The 17,816-nt window shown below is 45.6% G+C and overlaps 1 pseudogene; it reads left to right on the top strand.

Annotated features, from left to right (window-relative positions):
• The first annotated feature begins 1,381 nt into the window (after window positions 1–1,381).
• Window positions 1,382–1,851, top strand: LOC113887657 (annotated as a pseudogene).
• The last annotated feature ends 15,965 nt before the right edge of the window (window positions 1,852–17,816 follow it).

The raw sequence follows: 17,816 nt of genomic DNA, 5'->3' as shown, positions 1-17,816 counted from the left end.
CTGTTGAAAACAAAACAACAATGTAATAATATGTAATGAAATATAAAATGAAACATTTACATATGTTTCATATGTAAATGAAAAATCCGACCATAGCATAAAGAATGAGAAGGGAAGTACACTAAATTGTACTCTCTGAAGGATCTTATGTTAGACATGAAACTGTATAAGATTTATTCAAAGTTGACAGTGATACAGACATGATGTAAGGGACAGCACCACCAAAATACCTGCCTGGGCCACAGAAACCATGCTGCAAGCCCACCTGGGTGCTGACTGCCTCTTGACACTTTTAAAAATGGCATTGCAACGGTGGTGTGGATTCCATCAATTAAATGGAGAATGGGGAAGCAAAGGTTTTCCGCAAAACCTTTAATGTGGGTTTTTGTTTGGGGTGGGTTTTTTCCCCAGCTCTGGAGTTTTACTTTTAAATCTTACATGATATACTGCAGGCCTCAGGCATAACAGGCAATGAGCTGGTGAAGAACCAATGGAAAAATGTTCAGCAACTCCCATGTTAGCTCACAGGCATCTGAATGTATGTCTGTGGCCCACAGAGAAAGCTGGAGAAGATAGCTAGGGGATGCTGTATCAGCTACTGCAGCCTTAAAGTTGGTATCTCTTTGGACTTTAAAATTGTTCCCATGTAGCTTATTTTATTTTTGTTTAATCAAATAGATGAGAGTTTTTCCATGCCAGGGGGAGGTGGGGACAGTAGAGCATGATAAATCAAAGATGCATATTGCAGCTCCTAGAAAATAAAAAAGAATACTGACTCCCACCTCACAGCATACACAAAAACTCATTTTAGATGGACCATAGATCTCAATGTAAAAGCTAAAATTATAAAGCTTCTTGAAGATAACACAGGAGAATATCTTTGTGACCTCATCGTAGGTAAAGATTTATTAGGGGGAGAAAAGCATTAATCATAAAAGAAAAAAGTAATAAATTAGAGACATCAAAATTTAAAACTTCTGCTCTTTGAAAGACACTGTCAAGAAAACAAAGAAACAAGCAGAGTGTGAGAAAAGATATTTAAGGTATATTTATATATATCCTTTGTATATATCTCATAAATGACCTGTATTCAGCATTTGTAAAGAACTCTCAAAACTCATAAGAAAATAGGCAATAAATTATAATAATTAAATAATATTAAACTAAATATAATTTTATAAATAATATTAAATAAAAAAGTATAAGAAATAAATCACCCAATTAATAAATGGGCAAAATATTAAAAGAAACACTACCAAGAAAAGATATACAGGAGACAAAGACATGAAAAGATGGTCAACATCATTAGTTGTTAGGGAAATACAAGTTAAAATAGTCACCTATTGCTCTCTCTTCCTCAGTGTGCTGCCTATAGAGGTGGCAGATAGCTCTTACTCAGCATCATGGCCACCTTCAGACCCCTCCTGAAGCCCAAGATCACCCGAAAGGGGACCAAAAGGTTAATCCAGTACCAGTCAGAACAATGTGTCAAAATTAAGCAGAACTGGTGGAAACTGAGAGGCACTGACAACAGGGTGCGCAGGAGATTCAAAGGCCAGATCTTGATGCCCAACATCAGTTACTAGAGCAACAGGAAAACAAGGCACATGCTGCCCAGCAGCTTCAGGAAGTACCTCATCCACAACGTCAAGGAGCTTGAAGTACTGCTGTTGGACAAAAAATCTTACTGTGCTGAGACTGCTCACAGTGTCTCCTCCAGGAACCTCAAGGCCATTGTGAAAAGAGCAGCCCAGCTGGCCATCAGAATCACCAGTCCCAACACCAGCCTGCACAGTGAAGAAATGAATAGACAGCTGGTGTGCACATTTTGTTTGTGCTAATAAAACCATAAAACTCAGGAAAAAAAGTTACCTATTAGAATGACTAAAATTAGAAAGACTGACCATACAAAGTGTTGGAAAGCATATATAACTATAACTCTCTTATACTGCTGGTGGGAATGTTAAATGGTATAACCACATTGGAAACAACATGGCAGTTTTTTTAAAAGTTAAACATATACCTGCTTTATGATCAGTTCATTCTACTTGTAGGAAAATAAAAGCACATGTTCATAAAAAGGCTAGAGCATGAATGTTCACAGCAGCTTTATGCATAATAACCCAAAGGTGGAAACAACACAAACGCCCATCAAAAGTTGAATGGGTAAATAAATTATGATATATGCATACAATGGATACTACTCGGTGATTAAAAGGAATAGATTATTGATATATGCAACATGGATGATCCTCAAGATAATTCTGCTGAAAGAAGCCAGACAAAAATGAGTACATACTATATGATTCCATTTACAAAAAATTTTAGAAACAACAAATTGGTATATAGTAACAGAAAGATTAGTGGTTGCCTGGGGATGGGTGGGAAGGCACGGAGGGGCAGAAGGGAAGGATTATAAAGGGGCATGAATTTGGGGGGTGATGGATATGGGATATATTCACTGTCTCAGTTGTGCTGATAGTTTCACAAGGATATACCTTAAATATGTTTAATTTGTTATATATCAACTATACCTCAATAAAGCTATTTTTTAAAAAAGATACTGTTTGTGTGTATGACTTGTATAGAGAATATAAAAACTACTCCTATGAATGAAGAATGAGAAGACAAACTAAATAAAAATGAGTAAAAGACCAGAACACTTTACAAAAGAATTTATTAAGTAGCCATTAAGCACATGAAAAGGTGCTGTACATCATTAGCCATTAGGGAAGTGCAAATTAAAATTACAATCAGATTCCCTACACACTCACTAGAATGGGTGACAACCCTAAATACTGGTAAGGATATAGAGCAATGGGATTCTCTTACATCACTGATGAGAATGGAAAATATAATTTGATGACTTAGAAAAATTTTGACAGTATCTATTAAAGCTAAACATATGACTGTGTCCTAGGTATTCACCCAAGAGATACGAAAAAAAAAATGTCCACATAAAGACTGTACAAGAAAGTTCATTGTGGCTTATTCAGAATAGAACAAAACAGGAAATTACTCAACAGCAGAGAAATAAATTACAACATAGTCATTCAGTGGAATACGACTCAGCAATAAAAAGGAACAAACTACTGACACAACAAAAACATTATGGTGAGCAAAAGAGGGCTGAAATAATGCATTCGACACGATTACACACATATGCAGTCCCAGAACAAACCTGCCTGACGTGGTTCTGGGAGCTCAACAGCACATGGCCTGCAGATGTATTCTACCCCCAAAGACAGCTGATACGCACAGGACACAGTTTGGAAAGTATGGCGCCCTATGTTGTCCAGGCGATACAAACATGTCTACTACTTTTCAAGTTAATAATAGTTTATGGGTTTCTTTTGCTCTTCCAACAACCAACTTTTAATAAGTATTTGCTCAGGGTAAAGTAATGCTCAAAATTCTCCAAGCAGGGTTCAGCAATATGTGAACCGCGAACTTCCAGATGTTCAAGCTGGTTTTAGAAAAGGCAGAGGAACCAGAGATCAAATTGTCAACATCCGCTGGATCATGGAAAAAGTAAGATAGTTCCAGAAAAACATCTATTTCTGCTTTATTGACTATGCCAAAGCCTTTGACTCTGTGGATCACAATAAACTGTGGAAAATTCTGAAAGAGATGGGAATACCAGATCACCTGACCTGCCTCTTGAGAAACCTATATGCAGGTCAGGAAGCAACAGTTAGAACTGGACATGGAACAACAGACTGGTTCCAAATAGGAAAAGGAGTACGTCAAGGCTGTATATTGTCACCCTGCTTATTTAACTTATATGCAGAGTACATCATGAGAAACGCTGGGCTGTAAGAAGCACAAGCTGGAATCAAGGTTGCCGGGAGAATTATCAATAACCTCAGATATGCAGATGACACCACCCTTATGGCAGAAAGTGAAGACGAACTAAAAAGCCTCTTGATGAAAGTGAAAGAGGAGAGTGAAAAAGTTGACTTAAAGCTCAACATTCAGAAAACTAAGATCATGGCATCTGGTCCCATCCCTTCATGGTAAATAGATGGGGAAACAGTGGAAACAGTGTCAGACTTTATTTTGGGGGGCTCCAAAATCACTGCAGATGGTGACTGCAGCCATGAAATTAAAAGACGCTTACTCCTTGGAAGGAAAGTTATGACCAACCTAGATAGCATATTGAAAAGCAGAGACATTACTTTGCCAACAAAGGTCTGTCTAGTCAAGGCTATGGTTTTTCCTGTGGTCATGCATGGATGTGAGAGTTGGACTGTGAAGAAAGCTGAGCGCTGAAGAATTGATGCTTTTGAAGTGTGGTGTTGGAAAAGACTCTTGAGAGTCCCTTGGACTGCAAGGAGATCCAACCAGTCCATTCTAAAGGAGATCAGTCCTGGGTGTTCATTGGAAGGACTGATGCTAAAGCTGAAACTCCAATACTTTGGCCACCTCATGCGAAGAGTTGACTCATTGGAAAAGACTCTAATGCTGGGAGGGATTGGGGGCTGGAGGAGAAGGGGACGACAGAGGATGAGATGGCTGGATGGCATCACCAACTTGATGGACATGAGTTTGAGTGAACTCTGGGAGTTGGTGATGGACAGGGAGGCCTGGCGTACTGCGATTCATGGGGTCGCAAAGAGTTGGACATGACTGAGAGACTGAACTGAACTGAAGCTTGCTATATCATTTAATTTAATATGACAACCCTGCAAAGTAAGTATTATTCTCCTCTCACAAAAAAGGAAACTGAGGTCCAGGATAATTAAACAACACCAACCTTTGATTTCTGTCTTTTCCACTGTACTGTACTATCCCTCACCCCCCACCCCTAACCTTTCTGAGCTTCCCTTTCTGTAACTGAACTGAAAAGCCTGCACTTCCTGACCCTGGAGGGCCCTTCTGGCTCTCATTTCCACAGCTGGACAACAGCTGTTGCCAAGCAACACATCTAAGAAAAAATACGCCACTAAGGGTCCTGTGTGTCTCTGTAGCCTTCTCGGAGTCACAGCTATTTGGACTGCAGGTGAACATCTGACCTGCTGCTGCTGCTGCTGCTAAGTCGATTCAGTCATGTCCAACCATGTGCGACCCCACAGACGGCAGCCCACCAGGCTCCCCCGTCCCTGGGATTCTCCAGGCAAGAACACTGGAGTGGGTTGCCATTTCCTTCTCCAATGCATGACAGTGAAAAGTGAAAGTGAAGTCGCTCAGTCGTGTCTGACTCTTAGCAACCTTATGGACTGCAGCCTACCAGGCTCCTCTGTCCATGGGATTTTCCAGGCAAGAGTACTGGAGTGGGGTGCGATCGCCTTCTCCGGAACATCTGACCTAGGTAGAGTTAATCAGAGCAAGAGCCAAAGACAAGCTGAGGAAACTAGTGTGCAGAGAACTAAACCGGCCCCGAGGATCCCAGAAAAGGAGATCAGGGAGAGTGCAAAGCTCCTGGCCAGCCTTTAGAAAGCATAAGGCCCTGCTATAGCTATTTCTGAGACATTTCCCTGTTTCCATTTCAGAAACCTACTCAAACCATCTGTATGGACCAGTGCCCTTTTCTGGCTGGTCACCCACAACCTTCTAACTACTGTTAGTACATTTAGGAAATTTCCTATATTTTAAGTTCTGCCTCCTCAAGTAGAAACCAGAAACTCTCTTTTCTCAACTTCCCTTGCAGTTAGGCCCCAGGCATGTGACGTAGCTCTGCCAGTCCCACACACCCAGCAAGGCTTGACTTCAGAACTTGGTGCCAGGTGGAAACAATTATCTGGCCAAGATGGTTCCCATGGTGGAATTTCTGGCACCCGGAACCCAGCATGTGGTGGCCATGGGATCTTGCTGGAACTGCCCCCCTACCTGATTTAGGCATTGCTTCAGGGGGTGGACCTCCAACCAGGAAGTCTGGGAACACCTAGCATCTCTGAATAAACCCCTTCTCATCTTCAATGACCTGGAGTGGGTTCTAAGGTTTGCAATGCCATTCCTGAGCAACATCCTAAGTGAGACAGGTTCCCTCAAGTACCATCGCCTTCTGGTTCCTCCCCCTCCCCCCCTCCCAGAACCTCTTGAATTCTTCACCTTGAAAGAGAAAAAACAACTCAAACTTGAGACCAGGCAGCGCCTGTCAACCCAAACAAAGCTCTGTGCCATTCGTCACCAGGAAATATAGAAAATGGAATCAAAAATTGTTTATGCTATCCCTGATTTTTTTTGAAATTCAAATGAAAAGTGGTCTCTCCTGGAATCAGAAGTGATCATTCCAAAGACAAATCTCCTTGGCTGTCCAGAGCTGAGTTCTATGGGAATACCTTGGCCAAAAATACATTTGCCAAATTAAAATAAAGATCACAGTGTGTGAGAAGAGAAAGTCAAACACTGGCAGTTGCTTAGCAATTTATTTTCCCCCATTGGAATTTTAGGGAAGGATCCATGTGGAAATCTGAAAAGTCTTCAGTGCTTTTATTCCCAGCCTGAGGTAGGGAGAGGAAGATGAGAAATTCAGCAGAACCAGCCTTGGCTCAGCCTGCCTCTGTCATAGCTCCGGTATTCCCATGTGGGGGTTTTCCAGAGCATTCAGTCTGGAAACACTCACCCTGAGGCAGCGGCCTGTCACTCTAGATCTCTCATAAACTCTGATGACACTGCCTTTTTTGGTTTTGGTTTTATATCTCAGTTTCCTCACCTGTTAACAGGTTGACAATTGTGAGGAATAGACGACTGGTAATGCTTGAAATAGCTATGAAAGCACTGAGGCAAGCCAACAGTAGGTGCCATGAGCCACTGTTGTCACAAGATTAAACCTCACCAAAGGATCAGTACTTCAAGGACCAGGTGAATATCTGCCCAAGGGTGGAATACAAAATACCAAGTATGAGAATATTGAAGTTGTCACTACAAGTTAGACTGCAAAGGAAGAATTTAGAATGGTTCGCTACCTGGGCTGCATATTAAAATCACCTACGGAGCTTTTAACCAACTCACCAGACCAATTACATCAGAATTTTCCAGAGTGGAACCAGGTATCAGTACTCTTAAAGCTCCACAGGGAATTCCAATATACAGCCCAAGTCAAAAACCAGGGGTCTAGGTGGACCAACTTTATAAAGATGGGATTCGCCTCTGAGGTATAAAGTGTCACAGGGTATAACATAAATTTGGGCTTCCCTGGTGGCTCAGACGGTAAAGAATCTACATACAATGCAGGAGACCCATGTTCAATCCCTGGGATGGGAAAATCCCCTGGAGAAGGGAATGGCTACCCACCCCAGTATTCTTGCCTGGAGAATTCAATGGACAGAGGAGCCTGGCTGGCTACAGTCCATGGGGTCACAGAGTTGGACACAACTGAGTGACTAACACTTTCACTCACTTTAAACATCAAAGTTACCATATGCCCCAGCAGTTTCACTCCTCGGTGAAAGTAGGTGTTCTAACAAATACTTGTACACAAATGTCCCACAATAGCCCAAAGATCAGAGAAGGCAATGGCACCCCACTCCAGTACTCTTGCCTGGAAAATCCCATAGGCGGAGGAGCCTGATAGGCTACAGTCCATGGAGTTGCAGAGTCGGACACGACTGAGCAACTTCCCTTTCACTTTTCACTTTCATGCATTGGAGAAGGAAATGGCAACCCACTCCAGTATTCTTGCCTGGAGAATCCCAGGGACGGAGGAACCTGGTAGGAGGCCGTCTATGGGGTCTCGAAGAGTCGGACACGACTGAAGTGACTTAGCAGCAGCAGCCCAAAGATGGAAGCAACAAATGTTCATCAACAGGTAAATGGACAAACAAAACATAGTCTAGCCACAGGGTGGAATGTTAATCTGCCATAAAAAGGAATGAAGTACTGACCCATGCTACAATATGGCTGAACCTCAAAAATATTGTGCTAAGTGAAAGCAGCCAGACACACAGGCCACATATGATTTCACTTATATGAAGTATCCAGAACAGCAAATCTATGGAGAAAGAAAGTGGATTAGTGGTTGCCAGGGGCTTAGGGGAAGAAAAGAGTGAGGAGTGACTGCTAAATAAGTACTGGGTTCCCTTTCGGGATGTGATAATGTTTTGCAACTGGACAGAGAGGAGAGTTTCACAACACTGTGAATGTACTAACTGCCATCAAATTCTACACTTTCAACTTGTTAACGGTTCATCTTCTGTTACGTGAATTTTACTTCAAACAACAACAACAACAAAATGTTATAAGCTGTCCCTGAATTGGGGAAAACACCGGAAATGGGTCTCTGCCTCAGTGTTCTGGTCCAGCCCCCAAGCTGCAGGGGGGCAGCAATGGCCAAGCTCAGATGCCCGCAAAATGATGTCTCTTTTTTAATTTTTTAGAATGATGTCTTAATGCAGACCAGCTGAGGGATTTCTCCGCAGGTCCTCGGCTTTTCAAGTATGTGCTTTGGCCCCTTGAGGTTTGCTAGGAAAACAGTTACTCATGGAGTTTCCAACCACAGAATGAGTTTGAAGTGTTTCTTCATCCTCATTGTTTTCAAAGAACTTGTGTCTCATGAAACCAAAATAGCAAGGGAAAATATGGTCCGTTTTCTGATTTCAGCAAAATCTCTTCAGCCACTTTGGCTCTACAAGTCATTCCCCTCTCCTGGAAAATGCAATCCCAACTACTCCAGAGACCAAGCCCCAGTGCTGGGTGTTCAGAACCAAATAGGCTGAGAGAAGCAGAAATGCAATGAGGGGGACCATCCCATGGCCTCTCATCTCACAGGGACCCCATAACTTGCTTCTCACATCATGCAGAGATTGTGACAGAAAAGAAAGGCTCAAGGATTCACACTGCAGCTTTGCCGGCCAGTGTGAATCATGGTGGGTAGATTGGTTGGTCTTCAGAGAGATGGTCTTCTGATGGCCTCACAGGCCCTGTGGATCTTGAGGTGGCGAGCTGTCCCATCTGAGGCAAACACTAGGCCTCAGAAAGTCCTCCAGACCCAAACTGGAAACAACTTAAATGCTCAACACTAGGGCAATGGATAAATAAACCAGTACACCCCAACAAGGGAAAATTACTTGGCAATCAAAAAGAAGGAGCTACTTCTCTATGTAATGACATCAAATCTCACACACATACTGCCCGGCTCTCCACAGCACCTGGTCGATAACGAAGGATTTGTTCTCCTGGGGTGCAGCTGCTCTCTCTCTCTCTACATACAACCTTCCTTTTTTTAAGTCATGTTGATTCAGGTATAATTTACTTACAATAAAATGTCTCCATTTTAAGTGTATGTAATTCAGCAAGTATGACAAACATAGACACCCGTGTAACCCCCACCCTAATCACGATTTAGAACATTCCTGCCTCCCAGAAAGTTTCCCCAGGCCCCTCTGACAGCAGTCCGCTTCCCATCCTCTGTTCCAGGTAACCACTGATATGGTTTTCGAAGTACAGCCTTGCCTGTTCTAGAATTTCATGTAAACAAAATCAAATGGTTCTTTCAGTCAACATTACATTTGTGAAATTCAGCTCTGTTGTTCCAAATACCAGTTGACGATTCTTTGTTATCGCTTTGCAGTGTTCCACTGTATGAATGTGCTGCCATTTGTATATTCAGTCACCTGGTGATGGACGTTTGGATTGCTTCCAGTTTTCAACTCTTGTGACTAAAGCTGAGGTACGGACTCGGGTGCAAGTCTTTTTGTGGATATGTGTTTTCATTTCCTTTTTATATAGGAGCGGGATTGCCGGCCCATATGGTAAATTGTTGAGTTACCACCCAAGAAACTGCCTAACAGTTCTCCACAGTGGCTGAACCATTTTGCATTCCCACCAGCAGACTTTGAGAATCCCAGTTGCTCCACATCCCCACCAACACTTGCAACAGTCTTTTTGATTCCAGCCATCCTGGTGGGTGTGAGGTGGCATCTCATTGTGGTTTGGGTTTGCATTTCCCCAATGACTACTGACATGAAGCATCTTTTCATACGCTTATTAGCATTTTGTATATCTTCCTTGAAGAAATAGCTATTTAAAAATATTTGCCAATTTTTAAAAATTGGGTTGCCTTATTAACTGATTTGAAGAGTTTCATATATATGTGTGTGTATATATATATGTGTGTGTGTATATATATGTGTATGTGTGTGTATATACACACACATACACATATATGGACTTTCCTGGTGGCTCAGTTGGTAAAGAGTCCCCCTGCAATGCAGGAGACCCAGGTTTGATCCCTGGGTTGGGAAGATAGACTGAGAAGGAAATGGCAACCCACTCCAGTATTCTTGCTTGGAGAATTCTATGGACAGAGGAGCCTGGCTGGCTACTGTCTATGGGATGGCAAAGAGTCGAACATGACTTAGTGACTAAACCACTATATATGTGTGTGTGTGTGTGCGTGTGTACAAATGCAAGACTTTTATCAGATATTGTCATGATTCAAATCTTAGCAGCTTCACCCATTCAACAACCTAACCGTTATCAAGCACTCTGGAGACAGGAGGTAAATAAGAAGAAACCCTGGCCCTCACAGACACTCATGGTTTAAAGCAAGCCTTTGGTGAAGACCCCTGTAAAGCAGGATAAGGAAGAGGTATATTGTGCTGCGGACAGCAGGAAGACCCTGCAAGGGTTGCCATGGGGTTGGGGGAGAGGAGAGGCCAGGAGACCTCGTGTCCGGAGAATTTCTCTTTCCGTTTTGCTCCACATTTACCCTGCTATGAGCCACCTCTGATTCCACCATGACCTTGTTTTGTCAGGCTGATTCAGCCATTTTTCTCTAGCTGGGGAGGTGGAGTCCTATCCCTGCCTGCTTCTTCGGGAACATGTCATCTGTAATCCTGTGCCTTGTAGTCAGAGTAATATGGTCTGCGCTGCTGAGTGCATTTTAAATGAAAGCGCCAGGGGATGTGGAAGACGGTCATTAATTTTAAGTGCGTCTATTGTTAGCAGATGATGTCACCGCTCAGCTCTCCAACTTGTCACAAGAAGTCTGGCTGTATTTCGGGTCTCTGCAGCAGGGACAGTTCCTGTTTGGCAGCATACTGGCTATGAATACTGTCTGCTTTCTGTGAGGAACAGGAGAGCTTTGGGTACAGATTGAAAATCATGTTGGCTCTTAGAAGCAAACATTCTGTCCCAGTGAGTCAATCAAATTTCATATCCTTTCTAGGTAGGAGAAATGGCAAGGAGCTGGCTGTTTGTAATTATATAAATGTCAACCTCTGTCCTTTGGAGTCTCCTCCAGCTAGGAAGTCATGTCCTATTTATCATACTGTTCCCTATGCCTTGTTCCAATTTTTTTTTCTCATTTACTTATTGAGTCAGCCATTAAAGAATGTACATTTCTCAAGGACAAAGGCTATGCAATTATCTCTCTCATGATATCCCTAGAGTGTATTCAAGGTACAGTGTGTACCTGTTGATTCCTCGAATAGAGCAAGCTCTACTTTTTGAAAAGGTGGAATTAAAGAGTGAGAAAATTCTATTATTGAATTCTAGAATTATCTGGTAACATTTTCTCTGTCAGCACGGCAGAGGCCTATTACATGGGTCGTTATAACCTCAAATAATTACATTCACTCAAGGGTCAGGAAAACAGATCCTTTGTCTAAATCATTTGCTGCAGAACTTAACAAGGGATTTTTCCTTGGGCTATCTGGGTTAGGTTGGAACAGCTGGAGCTGTAGAGACGTGAGAAAAAATTGGGGCTGAGTCTTCTTCTTGTATTAAAATCCATGTAACAATAGGACCAAAAAAACTTAGAAAAAAAATTCTAAACATCCCTAATCACATAATTCTAACATGATATGTTTCATGTCATATTCTTCCTTTAGGAAGATGATTTTCTTAAGGAATTTAGGTTTTTTTTTTTTTATAAACTAAATGAGCTTAAAATAATGGGATTAGAAAACCACTGTAGTTTTTTGGTGATTACACCAGTGAATTCATATCTGAAATTAGAATAAGAAAACCACCAAGAGGTTATTTCATATATTTGGCTCAGGAAACAACAATGAAAAAAAAAAAAAACCCACCTGCATTTTCCTCTCCTGCTCCATCCCCTCCCCCATGGTCACACATTCAGTGAAGCCTACTCAGAAGAATTGGTGCCCAGGTTCAGCTTTCATGGAAGCCACCTGAAGCCCATGGTTCTTGGGCGGAAGCCCTGTGGTTTCCACGCATCTTCGAGCATCTTCTACTGGCTCCCCAACCCCTGCACCCACTGGCAGGTGTCTGCTAGGGGATGAAGGAGGGGGCCCTGGAACTCACCATGCAGCAGCAGGCTCAGCATCCCGCAGCTTTCCATGTGCCTGCTGGTTTAGAACCACCCAGCTGTGGAATCCCTACCTGAGGGGAGAGAACACAGGTCACCGGGTGCCCAGGAGGGGTCACTGGAGAACCAGGTCACTCAGGCCCCTCCCTATACCTCCACTTCCTCATGAATGCCCTGCCTCTCCCCCTTCTTCACCGCACACCTCTTTCCCCATCATCCTGATGTTCCCTTAAGAGAAACCAGTAACAAGAGCCAATCAGACATGCCCCCCCCCCCCAACCCTGCCAAATTGACAGCTTGGATCTGTTTGGAAACCCTTCCGTCAAGCTAAAACCTGACAACAACTCAGACTGACTCACTGACAACCCAGCAAGGAAAGGACAGAGAGGAAACCTGGTGTTCCCACATGGTCCCCAAATATCGCTTACCATCCTAGGGGTCTGCTTGATCCCGCTCCTCCTCCGAGGTGCCCTTCGGCTCCCCTAGCCCATCCATCTCCCGAATCAAACAGCCACAGATGTTAAAAATGATTCGACAGAGAAGTAAAGTGAGGGCAGGGAGGATGGTGAGCAGGGGGAGAGGAGAAATAGTTGCTGGTGCAGGTTTGAGTACCTATTTTTCTTTCTCCAGATTTAATGGCAGGGAAATCCTGTATCAGATGAGGATTAACAGAGATGAAAGAATGTGTCTGCCTTTCGAATCACCAAAGCCAGAGACAGATTTTGCTGACACACCAATCAGCTTTATTCCCAGGCCTTGGCTTCTCCATCTGCCTGGCCCCTTTCTCTCCTTAAACCCTCCACAGACCCCGCCTCCTGCCCTGACCCTAGCCCCAGCCTCAAGCAATGAACAGCCAGAAATTGGCTTCCCGCCACCCAAATAGCATTATCAGCATTTTCAACAAGGATGTGTCATAGAACTTGGAGAGATGGGGAAGGGGCAGAACAGCTTAAAATAATGATGTTTTCTCAAAATGCACGCTGCTGCTTTCCTTTCTCTGTTGAGAAGCTGATGGCAGATGATCCAACAACAGACTGGAGTGGGCCTGTCACCAAGGCTCGAGTCCCAACATTGAGGTCGAGGCGATGCTTGCCCTCCCCCACCCAAGGCAGCAGGTCCGTGGCCATTTTCAGAACCTGGCTGAGATTTCCCAAATCCACCAGAACTCAGAGTGTGGCCTCAGACCAGCAGAAGCATCTGGAAACTGGTTGGGAATGGGGAAGTCTCAGCATCCCCACCCCAGGCCCCTAGAGCCAGCATCTTTATTTTAACAAGATTCCTATGCATGGAGAAGACTCTTGAGAGACCCTTGGACACCAAGGAGATCAAACCAATCCATCCTAAAGGAAATCAACCCTGAATATTCATTGGAAGGACTGATGCTGAAGCTGAAGCTCCAATACCTTGGCCACCTGATGGGAAGAGTCGACTTGTTGGAAAAGACTGATGCTGGGAAAGACTGAAGACAGGAGGAGACAAAAGAGGATGAGATGGTTGGATGGCATCTTTGACTCAATGGACGTGAGTTTGAGCAAGCTCTGGGAGTTGGTGACGGACAGGAAAGCCTGGCATGCTGCAGTCCATGGAGTCACAAAGAGTCAGACACGACTTAGCAACTGACCAACAACAACTATGAGCCCTAAAGTGGAAAGCCCTGGTTCAGGGGAGTGGTGGAGGGGCTCTGCTCAAGGTGATGACAGTGGTTTAGGTGTCCCTACATTCTTCTGGCCCCATCAGATCCACCAGGCCTGACTGTAGGGTCTGATCCTCTGCTCAGCAAGTTCCTCTGCTCACCAGGTATCCATGGCAACCTGCCACATCCTGGCTGTCCTGGCCTGGAACCAGGCAACAGAGACTGCTGTGCCCTGGGGACTTGTTGTTTTCTTTGGGTCTTGAAAGTCAAAATATGGCTGCACTTGTCATAACCTCTGCTAGGAAAGAAACTATACTGGAGGAGCCCCTCCCCCCCAAAAATGAAGTCCCTATTCCCAGGAGTGGGCCCTCCCTGCTTAGGTGGGAGCGGTGGGCAGCACTACCCTGGTGACCACTCATGCTGGGGGCATTCTTGCAGACCTCTTTCCAAACCTTGGCCCCAAGAAGCCTCTGCTCTGCCACCAGCAGGCCACAGGCTTAAACACAGCCCTGAGACCAGCCTGTTAACACCTATGACCATGGGCTGCGCTTTCCAGGTCCACCTTGCCTTCAGTCTTCAGCAGGCTGTGGGCCTGGGGTTCTGGGCCAAGGGTCTCCCTGAGGAAGACTGCCTCTGCCTGTGAAATCAGACATTTCTCCTGAGTGCAAAGTAAGGAGCAATGAGAAGCCTGTCAGGCGAGAGACGAAGGAGGGCCCATTCACCGCACCAGCTAGTCACACTGACCGACTGGGGAACAAGGAGCCTAGTCATCAAAGACTAGTTCCCAGGGGGTTTAAAAAAAAAAAAGGCAAGAGGGGAGGGGATGTCACAGGAAGTGCGATGGACTGCCGAGCCCCTGAGGAGAAACACCAGACTGGACCCTGTCTTCAGACAAGACAGCGCCCCGCCACACACACACACCGCCAACTCGGAGGTGGGGGCTGCCGGCGCTGGTTCTCGGTCTTGATGCAGCTGGTGGCTGATGAGAGGGGCAGGAAAAGGGAGGAGGGGTGGGCTAAGTGAGCACGTGACATAGAGGCGCCCGGGATGCGGGGCTTTGCCTTTGCAGGTGGCCTTCTCGAAAAGCTTCCATCAGCAGTGGGGGCGGGGGGGAGCTCTAGCGTTTCTTTGTCATTCCTGCTGCATTGGTTTGGAAGCCGCCAGCAAGACTCAGCACGGGGCCGCTAATGAAAAGACAAAATTCCTCCACGGGTTCAGGGGTTCAGACTTCAGCGGCCTCAAATGGGCATCCTCGGGGAGGAAGGGGGCGGTGCTGGATACTAAACCAGATTCCTTCCATTTCTCTGCTGCCGACTCCTGCTGGCCCGCGTGTACACACACACACCACAGGGAGACGAGACCATTGTGCAGGGTCAGCGCGCGCGGGCATGTTCAGCCTGGCACCGAGTGAAACAAAGCAAGGTGCCCCGTTGCATTTGCTAGGAGGCGGGCGGATGAGGCAAACTCCCGGCCGAGCCCCGGAAGGAAGTCAGAGATCGCTTCCTTTCACGCTTTTAATGAGCTACCCCGGACCCAACTGCAACATGAAATGGCGTTATGCTTAGTTCGGATCCCCCAAAGACAGATCCTGGGACAAGGATACAAATGAAAGTACTGGATTTGTGAAGCGACTGTGGAAGCCCCAGCAGGAGCCTGGGGAAGGTAGAAATCAATGGTGTTATCAAACAGGCTGGCGCTGTGAGCCAGCAGAGCCTAATTCCGCGGAGTCGAATGCGGAGCCTAATACACAAGCAAACGCTGCGAGACAAGACTGAGCACACGTCTCAGAACGATCTCCTCCGCGGGGCAGGGAGCTGGGGCACTTGTCCACCCACTCCCACCCTTGGTAGAGGGTGCTCCCAGAGGAGATGGGGAGCCACTTCTCTTCCAGCAGCCTCTGGCAAGCAGACTAAATAACGGTGATGCACTGATTCCTAAAGAAAACGTCTTTCCAGGCTTTTATCTCTTGTAACAAATCAAGGGACTGGGGGAGTAACTAAGCTTCCCCAATTTGGTTGGTTGTGTGTGCTCAGTCTTGTCCAACTCTGCGACCCCCATGGACTGTAGCCTACCAGGCTCCTCTGTCCATGGGATTTTCCAGGCAAGAATACTGGAGCAGGGACTTCCCTGGTGATCCAGTGGTTTAAGAATCCACCTGCCAATTCAGGGGACACGGGTTCGATCCCTGGTCCGGGAACTGAAATCCCACATGCTGCAGAATAATTAAGCCCAAGTCCACAACTAGAGAGAAGCCCAAGTGCCACAACTAAGACCCAACCAGCTGTAAATAATTAAAAAAAAAAAATACTGGAGTGGGTTGCCATTTCCTCCTCCAGGGCATCTTCCCAACCCAGGGATCAGACCAGCGTCTCCTGCGTTGGCAGGCAGATTCTTGACCACTGAGCCACCTTGGAATCCCTTCCCCAATTTGTCATTGATAAAGAAATGCTGATTGGGACTTCTCTGGCAGTCCAGTGGTTAAGACTTCGCCTTCCAAAGCTGGGGGTGCAGATTCAATCCTGGTCAGGAGCTAAGATCCCACATGCCTTGCAGCCAAAAATAACCATAAAACAGAAGCAATATTGTATCAAATTCAATAAAGACTTTTAAAATGGTCCACATTTTTAAAAAATCTTTAAATTAAAAAAAGGAAAGAAATGCTGATGACCAAGGACGCATGGTACAGGGAGGGGTATCGGAACTTTTGCTCTATGCAGAGCTGCCCTAGGATAGGCTGTAAGGTCTCACCCTCCTCTGATGGGTGAGGCTGCCCCTCAGAGACTCCACAGCTGGTGGCCTCACCCTCCACTGTGCAGTGATACTTGGAGGCGAAGCCTCTTGTTCTGAGAACACAGATTCCCCTCCCACCTTTCTACATCATGGTCACAATTCACAGACATTCTGACCCTGGATGGCCGGTCCTCAAGGCCTTTGCTCCTTTCTTTCTGAACTTCTTCACCCGCTGAAACCCCAGCCTTCCCATAGGCTTAGCACAAGTCACTACCTCCTCTAAGAGATGAGACCCTCTTGGCACCCTCCCTCCTTGCCCACAGGGATCAGCCCTGACCTTTGTACTGTTTCAATGGTCCAGGGCTGTGGTGTGGTCCCACCGCCATAACGTCTGACAGTTACCACCCTCAGACTGGGCAAGATGAAGGACCAGGAGTCAAGGTGCCAAGGACATGTGCACAAGATTCTGGATAACTGGGACCGCAGGACTCCATGCCCAACAGATTCTGAACCCGATTTTGTTAGTCTATCCTCCTGGGGGTAGTCTTAAACAGCAGCCATTTACTTGAGGGCATGTGTGAGATAGGGCTTCTTTTGTGGCTCAGTTGGTAAAGAATCTGCCTGCAATTCAGGAGACCTGGGTTCGATCCCTGGGTTGGGAAGATTCCCTGGAGAAGGGAAAGGCTACCCACTCCAGTATTCTGGCCTAGAGAATTCCATGGACTGTATAGTCCATGGGGTTGCAAAGAGCGACTTTCACTTAATGGACACTTAATGTGTGAGAAAGGGCCCTTGTGGTGTGCAATGGACACAGGCAAGAAAGAGAGGGAAGCCATGCCACAGCCCTTGAGCAGGGGCACTCTCTCTGCCACCACGTCCCAGGTGAAAGTGAAGTCACTCAGTCATGTCTGACTCTTTTCGACCCCGTGGACTGTAGCCTACCAAGCTCCTCCACGGGATTCTTCAGGCAAGAATACTGGAGTGGGTTGCCATTTCCTTCTCCAGGTAGTGGTGCACTAATGTCTGCTAATAAAGCCCATGTGAGAATTGGGGGAACACGACAACTATAGAAAAAGACTGGGGCACACGACAGCCTTGGCCCCTGACCCCAGCTTTTTCTCTGACTTACTCTGTGGTCTCAGGACAGATACCCCCGCTTCCTATGCCTTACAGTACTTGAAACTATTCCATAATCTAGTCCAGACCATTATTCTTCAAGTAGGGAAACTGAGGCCCACA

The sequence above is a fragment of the Bos indicus x Bos taurus genome, chromosome X, assembly GCF_003369695.1.
Source record: "Bos indicus x Bos taurus breed Angus x Brahman F1 hybrid chromosome X, Bos_hybrid_MaternalHap_v2.0, whole genome shotgun sequence".
Classification (NCBI taxonomy): domain Eukaryota; kingdom Metazoa; phylum Chordata; class Mammalia; order Artiodactyla; family Bovidae; genus Bos; species Bos indicus x Bos taurus.
The sequence above is the reverse complement of the archived record's forward strand: the minus strand, read 5'-3'. Positions and strand labels throughout refer to the sequence as shown.